The following is a 15,051-nucleotide window of genomic DNA, read 5'->3' on the forward strand; positions in this document are numbered from 1 at the left end:
CCCCCTAGGGAATAATAGAGGTTTCAGCAGGCCCATAATTCCACCTGGGGGGCACTGGGGTGGCTAGGAGCGAGTGGTGGTGTAGTGCACATAGGGTGCCAACCACCCCCATGGGTTGCTAACCCATGGAGTGCTGGGTGCTGTTGTTTCTGAGGTGTTCTGAGTGTAGATTCTCTGATAGCATATGAGATTTTCAACGACAAACCATGAATCCACTCTCATTTGCTACCAGAGAATCTGAATCTACACTCAAAACATCTCAGAAACAACAGAACCCAGTACCCCATGGGTTAGCAACCCATGGGAGTGGTTGGCACCCTATGTGCTCTATACCACCACTAGCTCTGGAACACCCTGGTGCCCCCCAAGTGCAGTTATGGGGCAGGAATTATGGAGGTCCATCATTCCCTATGGGAAGAACTTTACAGATGCTCAAACTCCATTACAGCTTTAAAAATCATCCCTCCGCCCAATTCCTTTGAAATAAGTCTGGCAGCCTCCTTGCTCTCACTGGGCACTACCACCCACCCTACTCTGCTCTGGGCCACCACTTTCCCCCCAACATGAAGCTATACTTTTGCTGAAACCTCCATTCTTCCCTATGGGAAAAATCCTATACTTCAAAAATTTACCAAAAACCAACCCTTTGCCCAATTCCTCTGAAATTTGGGTGGTAGTTTCCACCCATTGGGCACTACCACCCCTACCCACTAGTTTTTTCCCCAGGGCCATTTTTAAAAATCCAAAATGTTTTGGATTCGGATTTTGCAGTTTCAAACAAAGAACAAAATGGGGGTGTTTCGGATTGGCTGATTTCAAACAAAGAACACAATGGGGGTGTTTCGGATTCTGGCAAAAAAAAAAAAAAAAACCAGGGGGAAAAAATGCACAACCCAAATTGATTTGCCACATTGCCTCTGGGGCACTAACATACCTTCCATCCAGAAATGTTGTTCTGATTTTGTTTTTTGACTTTAAGGTAAGCAGGATGTGAGCATGCATCAGACCTTGCTTTTGAAACTCGATGACGTAGATGTATGCGAAGACCTGCCCAAAGATTTGGTGTTTCAAGATATCATCCAAGAGCGCTGTTAATTTCATTTTGAAAACACAGACAATAATGTCTGGCCAGTGCTCTTGAGTGCCTTGCATTGGCATTACTTATTTCTGGCCAAGTTGGGTTGCAAGTTAATCTGACAAACAAATCTGGACGTGCAAATCTTCTGACTATGGCCATGGCATCTTGATAGTTTTGTTGCATATATCGAGGGCTGCCTTGGAAGGTTGATGGCAATATTATCATCTTCCCTGTTTACAGGTCTTCATTTTTGCCATGGGTTTCCAGAGCATCTAAGAGTCCATGGTATTGCTCTACATGTAAATCACTCTGATTTTGTCTTAGGTAGTTCAATCTTGATCCCTCAGTTCTGACATAAGCATCAACAATGTATTGCTGGTATAATTTGCTGCTGCTATGTAAGAGACTGAAGCTTCTCCGTATTGCAAGGCGATAGGCAAAGTACTGCAGCTGTGTGAACTTCACTCGCTTAGCTGAGCGTCTTTCTTCAACATGGGCCATTCCGATATGCCATCTACACTCGCCATGTGGGAAAAGCAGAGGATATACCATTGGGTCTGTGTTGCAGTTCATAGGTGAGATGGTTTGGCAAGTTTCTCTGATTGGATGAATGCAGATGTCTCGATTACTGGGTGGTTCACCATCCTCACCGACAAATATTGCTGCAACCTCAGTGTGAGAACTTGGTGCGTTGTACTTTCTGAGGTCTAAGTTTGCTTGTTCCGTAAAAATCATTTGGACTTTAGCTGTTGGCAAACTTTCTGTCAGTCTATGCATTTGTTCATATGACTTTGCAAATGGGTTGATGTTTCTTAGAAGGGAATCTAGACTTTCCATTACTGTTGCTAAGCAGGCCGAGTTGTTCTGTAGGCAGTGTTTTGTTGCTTCTCCCATATCAGATATGTACAGTTGGCCGTACCCTGCCTTGTTTTGTTCACTTGGGTAAAGTGGAGATACCTTATGGTAGATTTGTCCATGAATACGGGAGCAGTATGGTCCTCTCCCTGGAGGTGTGATTTCAGCTCCCATTGAAGCAAAAGCCAAAGGAGCACGGTATTCTCTGATATGCTGTCTGTAATTTTTTTGCCTCTGTTGAGTGTGTGAGAAGCAGTTCTTTGAGTAAGTCTGGTGCTTCATTAAATTCTTTGAGTCTTACTTTTCCATCTTGACAGCATTTAGTGTATTTTCTTGCACAATTGAGTTCATCTAACCAATAAAGTGCACCACAGTAATGGCAGCTTTCAGTCAGAGTTCCACAGTTATGTTCTTCAGTGCTATCTTCTGTATATATTTTTATGGCGTTGGTTTGATGGTCTACTCATTTACATTGTTTTGCTTGTCTTTTTATGTTTAGACAATGTTCTTTGGATTCCAAACTCTCATCCATTTGTTTCCTTCTTTGCCTTTGATTTTTGCTTAGTCTTTTCTGTTCGTTGTTTGCATTTTCTTTGTTAGCCTCTGTCTGTAACATGTTGTGCTTGTGTTGTCTTTGAAGGCATTTTTCTTTCTGTTGTCTGTGTTTTTCTTTTTCTTTTCTGCTCTTCGCTTTCTGTCCCTTTGATTTCATTCTTTTCTTCTTCTCTCTGCTTCTTCTGCAGATTCATTTTTTCTTTTCTTCTCTTTTTTTGCATCATAGGAAATGTAATATTTTCTTTCATTGCTCTCCTTCAAATGATCTTGTTCACCTTGCATTTTTGGAGGAAGGTTATGCTATATCAGAATATACACTGTGTGTTCTCCAAACTTCATCAAATGTCAGGTTTTCCCTTTTTTATGGCGGGCGGGGGGGGGGAGATTCTTGCAGCTGATGGGCCTCAAAGGCTGGTGCTCTCAAGGTTTTCCCCCACCCCTCAAATTGTTTAAGTTTCTATCAATCTTCTATCTGTCTATTATATTAATTCTCCTGGGTGTGCCTCTCTTGGAGGGAGGGCAGGAGAGAGACTGGGGCAGAAGGGGGGGGCAGGAGAGAGACTGGGGCAGAAGGTGGGAGGAGGGGGGAACTGCTGGCCCTAAAGAGCGTGCAGATGTGTGCAGGGTCCGTTAGTAGCTAGTTATTATTTATTTTTGTGGGGAGTGTGGCTACTGTTGACCGTCTAATTTTTTTGTGTGGTGGTGGTCAGACTGGCTACTGTTGTCCCTCACAGTCCAGTGTTTTGGTTTCCATCCCCCTCACCTCTTGCCCCATTATCTCACCTTCCATCCCCCACTCCTCTCGCCCCAGTGTTGTCCCTAAAAATCCACTGGTTTTTTTAAAAGTATATCTTTTTTTTTTTAGGTGGGCAGGTCAGCTGCTGTAGAATCACACAGTACTTCTCCCCCACACCTCTTGCCCCATTGTCTTGCCTTCTCCCCTCCCTCTTGCACTAGTGTCTCGCCTTCCATCCCCCCATCTCTTGCTTGTTGTCTCTAAAAGCCACCTGGTTTTTAAAAAAATGTGGTGTTGTTGCACTGGTCAGCTACTGTAGAAACACACAGCACGTCTTCCCCCTCCCCACCTCTTGCCCCAGTGCTTTTCTTTCTTTGGTTTTTTTTCAGTGTTGAGTGTGGCTGCTATTGGCCCTCCGTTTTCCTACTCAGTACTTTTTTTGGGGGTAGCGGGGAATCTGGTGTTTGTTTCTCCTCTCCTCCTATGGAGTCTGACTCTCCATAGCTTTGTCCCCCTGCAGCCCTTCATTTTCCTCCCCCGCCACTTATTCTTATTCTTATTTACAGGAGCCAGTGTAGTGTAGTGGTTAGAGTGGTGGACTAGGACCCGGAGACCCGAGTTCAAATCCCCATTCAGCCATGAAACTAGCTGGGTGACTCTGGCCCAGTCACTTCTCTCTCAGCCTAACCTACTTCACAGGGTTGTTGTGAAAGAGAAACTCAGGCATGTAGTACACCGCTCTGGGCTCCCTGGAGGAAGAGCGGGATATAAATGTAATAATAATAATAATTATTATTATTATTATTCCCTCTTTTATTTTATTTTATTTACTCTACCATGTTCCTTTTTCCTTTGTCGATCTGTCCATTAATCTCCTTGCGTTTCATCAAGTGTCCCTCAGTCTCCATCTCTATTATCTGTAGCCAATACAATGGGAGGCCAACGGTTGAGTAACTGCCCCGTTTGGTGATGCACCTCTCAACCATGGCCGGTGTCACATGTCCTCCTACTGGCTCCCTCTCACACCCATTTCCCGCGCCAGACCCTTGAGGTCCCCCCCCTTGTGAGGCTTTATCCCCTGTGCTCTGCTTTTCCTTTCTTTTTCTGGCGCAGCTGGGTCCTGTGACTATGCTGCCATGCCCAGCCTTTCTGCCACCTCGCAGCTCCTAACCCCTATCATCAGCTAATCAGCTGGGCGCAGCTGGGTCCTGCAGCTCTGCCTTGCCCCACTGTCCACCGCCTCGTTGCAGCCGGTTCCTGTGGCTCTCTCTCTCACCAGCCTCCGGCTCTGGCTTACTGCAGGCCAGACCTGGCCTCTCCACCACCTTGCCACTGCCGGGTCCAGCCAGTGGCGCTCTGCCTCGCCGCCGCCGGGTCTGCCATTTTGCGCCGCCAGGCCTGCCATTTTGCGCCACCGGGCCCGCATTCCCCAAACACATTCTTGCATCTCTCCAGAGACTTGCAGATCCCAGCTAGATTTCCAGCATGAAGGTCCTTTTCCTTCTCTTTGGTGTCGCATTTCTGGTTTTCCAGGTACACCCTGAGCCGGAGGCAGGACCTGGAGATGAATCCCTGACTAGATTGACAATGGAGGATGAGGCCCTACAGGGAGAAGGTGAGTGGAATCAGGACGGAAACATGTTTCTTTCTGTTGATCAAGTGATGAGATCACATCATGACATGGGCACAAGACTAGCTATATATGGCCAAGATGAGTCTGCATTTTAGGATCCGTTCATAATAAAGCCTGAAACTTCTATTCATCATAGAATGGAGATAATGTGAATCTCTCCCTTGTGAGGTCCATAATTAGGCCAGATTTCAGAACCTTCAATTTATTTATGTATCATACTTCTATTCCGCCTGACATGTGCATCCATAGGTGGTAAAATGCTGGATGCATGGATGGATGGATGGATGGATTGTCTTCAAGTCAGTGTCGACTCTTAGGAACCACATAGATAGATTCTCTCCAGGTGGTATAGATAAGTTAAAATACAATATATATAAATATATAAAACAGGATACAATGATCAAAACAGTTGTATGATATAAAGCCCATTAAAATTAATTAAAAGCCTGAGAAAACAGGTGCATCTTCAGGGTCTTTTTAAAAACAGCCAGAGATGGAGCAACTCTGATTTTAACAGGGAGTGCATTCCAGAGCCCCAGGACAGCCACAGAGTAGGCCCGGCCCGGCAAGTCCACCACAAACCAGTTTTGTGCTCCTTCCTATCTGACAACAAACCTCATGCAAAGCTTATCTTTGGCACCACAGTCCTTTCTCCTCGATCTTTAGCCTAAATGTAACCCAGAAAAGGAACTGTTTGAGCATCATCATAGCAAGATATTTGCTCTGCTTGCAAATTCAAAGTGTTGAGAATTAATTCATTTAAACATAGATATCTCCTGCTGAAGTGCAAAGGACAATCATATGCATAGCAAAAGTGATGTTCTACGGAATTTGTTCACCTCTTCCTAACCCCCTCTTTACAATGCTTTTCAATAGCTTGTCAACCATGAATTTGCCAACTGCAAGGTTTTCCCAGAATGGAACCCACACAGTTGGCGAGAGATGGCTGTATACACAAGGCTCTGTAGAACCTTTTTCTGCCTCACTCCTGGCAGCCTTGGCATCTCTTGTGATCAGAAATTCTCATTCCAATATCAACCATTGACTTCCTGCAGCTATGAAGCTTTTCTCCCTTCTCTTCCTTGTCTTCTTGGTGCTCTTCCCTGATCCAGGGGCAGCGGGGGGTGGGGGGCAAGTCCTCCAGCTGCCAGAGGAATCCACAGCTGGAAAGGGGGCCTGATCAGGAATGGAACCACTCTTATACACCTTTGGCCATTCAGAGGATCTCAATGTCCCCCTCTTTTCCAGCACTCTGTGAAAACATAGTTGTTTCATTCTCCTCTTGGGGGTGACTTTAATTGGCTGCTGCTGTTTCAGTTATTCAGGGTACTTCAGCTTTGTCTGCATTTTGGGGATCATTATGCTATTATATTGCTATTTCTTTTTAAGTTGCTTGGTTTTATTGTGATTTTTTTCAGTGTGATGGTTGTTATATGTTAACGCTTCTTGTGTGCTGCTGTGGTCTGACATTTCATTGGAAAGATGGTAAATTAATATAAAACGAAATTCAATTCTTTTGAAGTATTTAAGCAGCCAAAATGGACTATTCAATGTTTGCACAGAGCAAAGACATACAGCAAACAAGAAGAACTAATCTGCCTACTTTCCTTTCACTATAATCTTTATGGATAAGATTAGAAGGGTATTCACACTTATAGGCAAATCCAGGCTAGGACAGCCCAGCTTGGGTTAGTCTGTGCAAATGAAGCACTGGGAGTGAGGTCAATCCAGTACTGCCTCCACACTAAGCCCCATTTTTGCTTGGCATTTAGCCGCGGTTAAGCAAACTGCAGGTACGGGTGATCGCTGCCGGGTTAAGTGGGTGGGCAATAAAAATACCTGGAAAATGCTGAGTGGAAGGACTAGGTGGGTACATGTTCTAATGCCTGCCACATTGCACCCACCTTGCCTACTTACAAAATCTTAATATTTCTCCAGCCCTGTGATTCTCAAGGGGGTGATGCAGGAGTACCACACCCAAGCCTGGCTCAGGTGAACAATGGCATTTCCAGTAGGGCATGTGAACATTTGGGAGCTGCAAATGGACATGCAGTCCCAGCCAATTAGGTGGACACCACCTCAGGTCTTCCTGGAAGGGACTTTCTCAATTCCAGATTTCATCAACCATGTGAGTTGGCTGGTTCATCTGTGAAGTTCTTTTGTTGGTGCTTCCAGACATTTGCTCTAATTAATCAAGACACAAAGTACTTTGGAAGCAGTTTGTGCTGACTCCTCTCTTCCAATCCAGATTTAGTCCTTCAGGCACCTCTGGCTGCTAGTTGCCTAAAGAATCCTTTATCATCTCACATTTCCAGAAGAAAAGATGAAGAATGCATAAGGAGAAAAGACATAAGAAAAGCCCTGCTGGATCTGGCACATGGCCTATGTAGTCCAGCATCCTGTTTCCCACAGTGGCCCACCACCAGATACCTCTGGGAAGCCCACAGGCAAGAGCTGAGGGCATGCCCTCTCTCAGGATGCAGCAAGGAGCCGAGTAAACAAGGCTCATATTGAAGTGCTTTTTGAAGAAGAATATGGCAGAGACCTATCCACCGGCTCCCACGGGGTATTTCTGTACACCAGGAGACTCAAAAGATACGGTGGAAAATCGGGAGACAGTTGCACGACCTGCCCCACCATTAACATTCTGTGGTAGAGCTGCCACCAGTCTCCTTTGAGACGAACTAACTTAAAATGCTCCCTCTTCATAGCAAAATGCCTTATAACCTCTTTAAACAGCAGGGACATTGGGAGTCAGAGCCAAGCATGTCTCCAGCACCAATCAAGTCCAAACGATCAAAAACTAGTTTATTTAAGTAGATATAGAAATCAGGACAGTTTATAGGCAAACAAGCCTAAATGGTTAAAATGCACATGTGAGGTACCTTTCTGCCTGTCTAGTATTACCCAGCAGGCTCAATAGATATAAGGTCTTAAGTTGCCATTCACAAAACAAAAGCTTGCATCATGCTCCTAGGAGCCACACAGCATGGTCTCAGGTAACAAAGCTGAACTAATACAGAATTAACATTCTGGAAACAGCAACCTCAAGAGCTCCTCCTATGAGTGACTATCACCCACCTAACTTAACTCAAAGGCTGGCTGTTTCCTTTATAGGGAAGAAGGTTGCAAATTTAGCATCTGGGGTAGAAAGAGATACACCCAGGTAGTAATTACAAGCTTTCCCTTAAAGATAGGCAAAACATTCTAGGATCCGATTGCTCAGACACTTCTTTCAAAAGCTTCATGTCTTGGTTGTAGCAGATTCCTGAGATGACAATAGGGAACCCCATTTGCATTTTGGGTACTTGTGAACACTTTGAGCCTTTTCCTGGCCTGGGAAGCTTAATTGATTCAGAAAAGGCAGCAGTTTCATTGCTTGGATAGGGAGCTCCTCAACCTGGAATAAGAAACTGTCCAAAGAAAGACGGTGTCTGTTTTAACTGTGCTTGGACACCAGACAGTCGATGGATGGTCAGATCAAAAGACAAAAGCTCGAAGTCCAGCATCTGAACAAGGCCAGTAGAATTGCAATGTGGGCCCTCGGCTACAAATTCCCAATCCACCTATCTGTAAACTGGGGGGAAATGATGTTATTGTTTCTGCCCAAGATCATTAGAGAGCAAATCTCACACAGATTTGTTTTCACGATGCACCTCTCACTACAATGAATCTCTGTGCTGACTGTAAAAAAAGTAGGAGTTGATGTATGCTTTCTCTCTCTCTCTCTCTCTCTCTCTCTCTCTCTCTCACACACACACACACACACACACACACACACACACACCTTAAATTGTTAGTGCAAATAGTTTAAAATTGTTAGTATGGTTTTCGATTAAAAAGTTCTTTAGTATTTAACTAGGCCAAATTATTGCAGGAATAACTGGCCATTTGCTCCCAACTAAGGCAACCATCTTCAGTTAAAGCCCATCTTCTCTCCTGGGATGGACACAGGAAGCGATGATGTCGAATGAGTCCCCAAGCAGCGAGGTGCTCAGGCATGGTCAGACACCACAAAACGCGGCATGAGGATGGGAGAAGTGGAGAGATGTATGGAGCACTTGGTATAGAGAAAGACAGCAGGATGCTTTCCAGAGGCTCACCATTTCAAATAGCAGTTTTCCAAGTACAGCTCATGAATCAGTACTGTATCACTGGCTATTAGGCACTGGGTCCTTTGCTAATGGTTTTATGAATGACATCTTGGAATATTATCTATAACCTTTTAAAGTGACATTACAAAAATTCAGCTATAGGACTAAGAGCTTGTTTCTAGTACAATTACTCAATGTACATAATTTAAATAGCATGTATTCTTTTACTGTCATAGCATGAAAACTCTCGTGAGAACAAATTAGGTTTTTGGTTCTGAGGAATAAGTGATCATCTTCAACTGGGCCAGGAGAAAATATGTTGGTAAACCACTGATCTAAAGGGGAAACAAGGGAGAGAGAAGAGGGAGGTGTGGAGGAGGAAAGTGAAGGCAGGGGAAGACTAGCTAAGCTTTGCTGCAGGTGATAGCAGCTGGAAAATCTGGAGTCAAAAGGGAGCAGGTTCTTCTGCCATCAAACAGCTACATACACATCCCAGAGTCTTTTTGTACTGATACAACCAATGCCACAAATACTGTGGCCCTCAATCCCTTCCTGCGGCTGACACATCTACATGGGGTCTCTGTGGTTGGGTGCTTGGTAGCTGAGGAGCCAGTGGTGAGAAGGAGAAACCATGGAGAGGAGGACTTGGACGTTGGTACCAGCAGGTGGATGCTGCTGCTTCAGAGCACAGCTAGCTGATCTCCATCTCTCTCACTATGTTCCTGGTCCTGTTGCCATTGGCATCTGAGAACAGCAGGCCACTAGGCTTTCCTGTGGGCTGGCTCCTGAAGCTTTGGGCATGGATTTGACTAGCTGGGCAGAGATGGCAGCAGTTTTCATCCCACTTCTAAACATCTCTGTGTTCACACTGCTGTTGATAAATAATTAAAACTATATATACTCAATGTCTCCTTGCTGAAGCCACCCTATGAAAGCAACCTTTCACAGAGTTTAAAGAACAACATGGCCTCTGGTGCAATAAGAACTGATTTCCAAAATGTACAGATGCGTTCATGTGGTATTTATCTTGACACCATTTCCTTGTTTTGCGATATCGCCAATATGCCCAAGGCCCCATTGAACATTATTTGTGCCGAGGTGTTCAGAGTACAGAAGAACAACCCCTCCCAAAAAAGCACAGTATGTTGCTAAGAAGAATGTTGAAATTCAGTGTAGAAGTGCTAAGGCTGCAAGATGACATCATATTCCAGTTTCATAGCGAGTATAAAAGGCCCAACCATCATTGAAACTCATTGAGCTTCTCTGCAACCAACATATCCTCCTTTATTATCCCTTTCACTCCCTCATTATCTAATGGTCCAACTACATCTCTGGCAGGTTTCCTGCTTCTGATGTTTTTAAAGAAGTTTTTGTTATTCCCTTTGAAACTTTTGGCTAAATGTTCCTCAGACTCTCTTTTTGCCTTCCTTATTGTCACCTTTGATTTTTTTTGCCAGAGTTTGTGTTCCTTTCTGTTCTCTTCATTTGGACAAGCCTTCCAGTTTCGGAACGTAGTCTTCTTCCCTTTTATGGCTTCCATTTAAAAAAAATAATTCAGTTTTTCCACAACAGAAAAAAGAAAGCACAAATAAAACCAACAAAAAAACAGACAAGAAAGAAAGAATGTGGGGGGAAGGAGCACATGAGGACTTCCATCTCATCATTGAAACAAGTGTCAGTAACAATACCCAGGTCTTGCCTGTAGTTTCATCATTCTCCCCCCGATAAATCATACAGAAATCAGCTCTGGGACACTTTTAAAGCATTTGTTGTTACCCCTCGAAGGCCTGACAAAAATCTGTTTTATATTGTGTTTTTAGATAGACAAGGAGAGGGTCCCAATCCCTTTTAAATACTTCAAGTTTATTTCTTAATAATGCTGTTGATTTTGCCATTTCTGCCAATTCTAATACTTTAAATATCCAATCCTCTTTACTCGGGCAATGACTGTCTCTCCATTTGCGGGCAAATGTCAGTCTTGCTGCTGCTGTCAGATACATAAAGAGGATCCAGTATTTTCTCGGCAAAGCATTGTTGTCAATATCTAATACTATTGTTTCTGGGCTCTTGGGAAAAGTCATTTTAAACACTTTTTAAAGCTCGTTATAAATTAAAACCCAATAGGCTTTAGACTTTTTACAAGTCCACCATAAATGTATATAGGAACCCTCCTCTTTTTTACACTTTCAACATTTATTTGACATATTCTTGGAGATTAAGGCCAACCTCTTGGGAGTTAAATGCCATCTGTACATCATCTTGAGATTATTTTCCTTTAAACTAGAACAGGCCGTATATTTCATGTCTTTTATCCATAGCTTTTCCCATTTTTCCAAGTCTATATTATAACCAAGCTGTTGTCAATACGTGGGCCATGTCTGTTGCATATTTTTCTGTTTTCTAGATATAACTTTTATGGCTTCCTTGATGGTACCTGTTCGTGGTTTTGAGTAAACTCCATGCACTCTGGAGCGAGGAGACTCTCCTGATTTTCCCTTTCAACTTTCTTTTCACCATACTCCTCATTTTGGAGAAGTTTCCTCTTCTGGAATACAAAATGTCTGTGTTAGACTTCCTTGCTGATTCTCTCTCCGCATATATGCTGAATTTGATAGCACTATGGTCGTGGTTCCCTAAAGGGTCAATGACACTGACATCATGCACCAGGCCCTGGGTGCCACTCAGAATTAAGTCCAAGGTCGCCTTCTCTCTGGTTGGTCCCAAGACAAACTGTTCTGGGGCACAATCATATAGCGTATCTACAAATTTGACAGAATTAGGGATGTGCACAAATAATTTTTTATTCAATTTGTGCACAAAACAAATTGCCTCTGATTTGTTATGTATCCAAATCTACTTCCTCCAAATCACCCCAGATATGATTTGTATTTGCTTTGATTTGATTTGTATTCAGACTGATTTGGACCACTTAACAAGGTCCTAGGGGTTCCAGATTTGGATGGTAGGTAGGTCACCATGGGTGCCACCAACCACCCAAATTTAAAAGTAGTGGGACACTTGGTTGATTTTAAGGATTTTTATTATTTTTACTGATTTTGAACATTTCTGCCATTGGAAACAATGGAGATTCAAAGTTGCCACATCTTAACCCTAACACAACTTTCTTTTTCTTTTTCTTTTTTTTTAAAAAAAGCTAAACTCTAGTCTTTGTAGAAGTGGAGTTATGGAGCAAAATGTGCAGTAATTATTTTTCAAGTGTTTGGATTCTTTGGTGTATAATAACTTTTCCTTATAATGAATCCCTATGAGGATTCGTTGCTCAACTTCATTTCTTCTGTTCATTTTGACTTTCACTGGACAGTGCCAACTGTCAACTGCTATGAGCCTAGAGGCCAACATGCCTCTTTTGCTATCCCCTTGGAACTGTTATGCACCAACTCCCAGTTCTGGATCTCTCCTTTATGGCAGACCTGCAAATGGAACCGGCAAACATTTCACTTAACCTCATGTGCAACCCACGGGACAGCTTTGGGTGGCACCGAGGGCTTCCTGGAGAAGAGGAGGCCATCCAAAATTGCTACTTCCCTGCTGCACCAGTTCATTTAGTGGAGGAAGTCTGCTAGTAGTCTGCTTTCTTGGTGCAACAGTGCATCTTGGCTTTGCATGTCAACCATTAAGAAGTTTCATGGCCACAGTAGAAAAACAGTAAAAGAGACCACAGTATAAGCAACAGCTCTTTCTTCGAGTCTCATCATGCTCTCTCTCTCTCTCACACACACACACTCCAAGTCCATTGACCATTGCTTGAGAACCCCTCTCCCTGTTGTTGAACATACTCACACCTTGGTGGACTCTGCTGGGATTGTACAGTTCGCAATGGCAACCTCCAGAGCAAGGGAGGCATGTGAAGATCCTGCAGACACTCATGGATATTTTGGTTAGTTTCTCAGAACATCAGACTTGCAATGTGTAAGACTGACGTTTGCTACAGGTTGGCTCTGCTGTGAAATGTGTTAAATCCATATTTAGAATTCACAGCTGGTGACTGAGCAAAGAGGCACCTTTTTAAAAGTGGTGATTCTCTTTATTTAGCAGGGGGAGAGCAACAGGCTCAATGCAGCTCAAAAAGAGCATCTCTGGTGGCTGGTGTGGTTTTTAACTTATGTTTCTTTTTAGATTGTTTGAACTTTGGAGACAGGCCACCAATGCATTTATTTATTCATATCTATACAAACCACATTGGGAACTTGTGTAGAAAAGAGGGGTATATAAAGAGTTGTCTTATTTCGTATGTATTTGTAAGTGGAACGGAGTGTCACGTCTGACAAGGACCAAAGAGTTCCTTTCTTGGGTCAACATCTGGTTAAAGATCCACACAGTTGGATTCTGGTGCTGAAGACAGGTTCTGCTTAAGGCTGATGGTCAGAATTAAAATTGGGTTTAATTCATTTGTTTTCTCCAGATGTGATTCCAATGTCTTGTCTTTTCTACAGGAATAACTCCAAATATTACAACTACAGAAGACTGTCTCCGATCTGGAGCACTCTGCATGCCATATTATTGCTTCTTTCCTGGTTCTAACCAACCTGGATATTGTTATTCAACCGACCATCCTTGTTGTAATTATTGATTTGACATCATCTGGGGTGGGATTTCAAATCCCCTTGGCATCACCCGTGTCTTCTGCAAAATGAAATTGAAGTGTGTTCACTCACATCCTGCTCATCATGAATAAACTTTAATTCACAGTCTCAACCATTTCCACAGCCTTTATCTGTTACAACCCACCCAATGCCTCCCAAATGGTATTGGGAGGGTTGCATGATGTATTCACACCAAGTCTCTGGTTGTTGAAACCCAACCATGTTGAAACATGCCAATCCAATAGGTAACTGGGATGGTTAATCTGGGATTTGTAAATCTTGGAGTCTGATACCTGTGATACCTTGGGCTGGTGCCGCGTGAGCACTTTATTGCTGACAATTCCCAGATTATTAGAGTCAGAAATAGGAAGTGTGTGAGTCCTGCAAATCTCCCGATTCCCATTTCTTGTCATAGTGGCTATGCCGAGAACCAGCCCCATGATTCATTTCCCATGAGTCAAAGGCATCCATGAAGAACATGACTGGATGCCTGAATTAAAAACCCACCTATGGGGCAGTGTCTCAGCTCACTTGAATGCGAGAGCAATAATGTCCATTCCTAAGTATGTGGAATCTGTCACCACCTTGATGAGAGATACTGGGCTCCTATTCATGTGTCAAACACATTTCAGGGGATTTCCAAAAGGGTAGGATGAAGATTCTAGTAGCCACCAGTAAAATAAACATGTGGTTCACTCGAGCTCTTCCAGCAGAATGCAATTATTCAGTTAGCCACAGAGCAGAAGAGTTGCTGCGAAAGGATTTTTTTTCCCACAGTGGTAGAGGTTTTATCTTTTGCAAGCAAAATGAGAAATATGGAGATCCAGGCTAGCATTGCACCGGTGACCAGTTTAGTCCAGCAAATCATTTTCTGGACCACTGGACACTTCATGGGTTTTATTTAGTGTCCTCCTCAGTTGGCACAAATCATACATGCACACTAGGGCATATAGAGTGAAGGGGAGGTGTTGACTGTGGAATCGCCCCTGCTTCCAATTCCACAGTATAATCATTAGGGATGTGTGAAACGTTTCGGATACAAAAGGTTTTGTACCCAAAACAGCCTGTTTCGGGTGTTTTGTAGACAAAACACCCATTTTCCAGACCCAAAAGTTTTGTATACAGAACAAAACGTCCCTGTTTCGGCTACAAAATGTTTTGTTCTTTCGGACCTCCATTTTGTAGTGATCTCTGAGTCAGTGTTTGACATTTTGTGGTGATCTCTGAGTCTGTGTTTGACATCTCTTTGAATTTCCCACCCTTCCAGCCTTCTGATTGGTGACCTAAATCATGGGCTGACCTGCTGACAATTCCCTCCTTGTTCCCCATTGGCTCTTTTGCTTTTTGCCACTCTTTACTGACCCCACATTGCCCAGGGGAAGGGGTGCTAACCCATGGGGTGCTGGGTTCTGTTGTTTCTGTGGTGTTCTGAGTGTAGATTCTCTGGTAGCATATGAGAGTGGATTCTTGTTTTTCACTGAAAATCTCATATGCTA

This window comes from Hemicordylus capensis, chromosome 1 (assembly GCF_027244095.1).
Source record: "Hemicordylus capensis ecotype Gifberg chromosome 1, rHemCap1.1.pri, whole genome shotgun sequence".
Classification (NCBI taxonomy): domain Eukaryota; kingdom Metazoa; phylum Chordata; class Lepidosauria; order Squamata; family Cordylidae; genus Hemicordylus; species Hemicordylus capensis.